This window comes from Cucurbita moschata, unplaced genomic scaffold (assembly GCF_002738365.1).
Source record: "Cucurbita moschata cultivar Rifu unplaced genomic scaffold, Cmos_1.0 Cmo_Scf00009, whole genome shotgun sequence".
Classification (NCBI taxonomy): domain Eukaryota; kingdom Viridiplantae; phylum Streptophyta; class Magnoliopsida; order Cucurbitales; family Cucurbitaceae; genus Cucurbita; species Cucurbita moschata.
In genome coordinates, this window is record NW_019268525.1 from 3,639,926 (window position 1) to 3,642,771 (window position 2,846).

The following is a 2,846-nucleotide window of genomic DNA, read 5'->3' on the forward strand; positions in this document are numbered from 1 at the left end:
TTATTACACATACAAATAAAAATAATAATAAAAAATAAAAAAACAATAATCGACTAATTTTAACCGTTTCAATCGGTTTTCGATAATTTTTCTTTATTTTTTAAAAATAAAACTCAGTCCAATACTCCAAATTGACTGGATCAATCGGTGACTGGTTTGATTTAAACTGATTTTCAAAACAAAGCCGTGTAATTATGGAATTATTTTAAAATAATTATTATTTCTCAGACTTAGGTCTTCCCTCTAGCCAACTACTCTATTACTGATTTACTGTTAATTAGCTATATATTCCAAAATGTTTATATTTTTTTAATTAAAAAACTATTTCTAAAAAAAGCTTTAAAAAATAGATTATCTAGATATAAACTTTAAGCGATTAATTGAAAATTTTCAAAATAAGTAGCTTGGAAAAAAAATATATATTGCCATTTAAAAACAAAATTTTAAAAAAATGTTAAATTACCTATTTAGTCTTTTAACTTGATATTATTAAAACTCTTTTTTTTTTCCCTTTGGCAATGAGTATGCATTTTGGTCAACAAACTCGTACCGTACACAGTCAAATTTCTATTTTTTTTTTTTACCCAAATGATAAGTTAATTGTAGTGTACGGTTCAATCATTTTCTTTTTGCCTTCAAATTTCAACTACGACTAAATTATAAATTTTATTTCAAGCAAGAATTTAATTCAAACCTTATGGTTTATTTATTTATTTGGAAAACCCATTGCATGTAAATAATAGTGAAATACCAACTTCACCCCTATAATTCAATAGTCAAAACCTAGAGTGTTTCCTTTTGGTCGTGGGTCATATGTAAAGACCATTGGACTTTCAATAATAAACACAAATTACTTGACCCAATTCATACTCTTTTTTTTTTTTTCTTTTTTTTCTTTTTCTTTATTCCTTTCACCTTCTCGATTTTCCAACCTACAATTTCAAATTGATGACTGTTTTCAATTTTTATTTAATTCAATATTTTAATTTATGTTTTTAAACTTGTTTTTGGTATCTTTTTAAGTTTCACACTTGCTTGCAAATCTGTCACATTTATTGTACTCATTAAAAAATATATATAAAGAATATAATTCAATTTGTAATTTAATCCGAGCATAATTTAATAAATAAAATAATAATTATGATTTTAAAGAGATTTACCCTTAGTATGAAACTAAATTAAAAGTAAATTTGAAAATACCCAAAATTTAATTTATCCAATTTTGTTTAATAAAAAACATAAATTTCATAATTTTATTTTTTAATGGTAACTAACTAAAACTTATTGATAGCCGAAATGTTGAAGAAAAGGTATATAAAAAGAATCTGAAAATGAAATTCAATGACAATATAAATATGAAAAAAAGAAAAACAAAAGATTCATGGAAAAAATAGCTTTTTTAATTAAAAAACGAAAAAAGTCTTAATTATCAAAATAACAAACCTTTGAATTCTCAAGCATCTTGTTCCCCTATTTATTTTCCCTCCCTTTCCTCCTCACGAACTCCTTCCATAACCTCATCTCTCTCTCTCTATCTCTCTCTCTCTATTACATCTGAAAAATCATGATCAGCAACTTGATTTCAAGCTTGAACAAAAAATTGCAGGCGGTTGAAATCAGCAATCGCTGCAGACGAACGAAGAAGACGACGACGACGACGACGTACGTTTACAGAGACGATCTGAACAAGAAGAAGCAGTCGCCGTCGTCGCAGCAGCAACCGGAAATCAAGAAAGTGAAGAAGAGAGTGAGATTTGCAGAGACGGAGCCGGTGATAATCGCCATCGGTGCAGAGGAGGAAACAGAGAAGAAGAGAGTGGTGAGAATAACGGTGAAAGTAACGAAGCAAGAAGCGAATCGGATGCTATCGAGGTGCTCCGAAGGCGGCGTTCTGGAACTCGGAGATGCGGCTTGTGAGCTCATGCGGATTCCTGCGGCTCGAGTTAGGTCTTCTATGGTGGCCAATTGAATTTTCCCCCTTCTTCTTCTTCTTCTATTCGACAAGTTCTAGGGCTTTTATCTGAAATTATATTCACAATTATACTATATTAGTGTAATCCGGATTTATTGTAAATTATATTTTATTGATATAAAATTTTTGAACGAATAAATTTAATTTTTGTGGAATTTTGGCACATACATATTTTCTACTGCTGCTTTTTGGCTCGGTTTAGTTTTTAAAATTTAATAATCGACTATATATATTATAATTTTTATCACTCTTTAATAATTATTTTTTAAATAATGACCCTTCTCGATTTAATATACTTTGTCTTATTTAAGAGCATAACGACTTTTATGAATATATAAAAATAATAATAATAAAACTTTGAATTATGGATTTAGTTGGGATTAAAAAAATTAATATGAACGCTTCTTTAAAAAAGTAACCACAATTGAAATGATCCTCGTCTGCCAAATTGGGCGAAGATCTTATTCTATTTTTTTAATCTCATAAGGATTTGGTTTGGTATTGAGATTAAATAAATATAATCAGCGAAAATTTCCATTATTTTGAAGTAATCTTGTGAATCTTATTGTCGTTTTCATATTTTGTTATCTTCTTCTAAAGTTTACTACTCGATAACCAGAAGCAAAAATAATAATAATTCTATTTATTAAGTTATTTTCAAGAGATTGAGAAGTTTGGATTTGGCACGGTGTTATATAAAAATGGTTCTATAATAATATTATTCAAAAGAAGAACAAAACATTTTTTTAGTAATAAAACATAGGTATGATATAATATTAATAAATTTTCAAAGAACCTCCTTACCCAATAGTTATATGCAGTAAACAGTTTTTTTTTTTTTTTTTTTTTTTTTTTTTTTTTTTTTTTTTTTTTT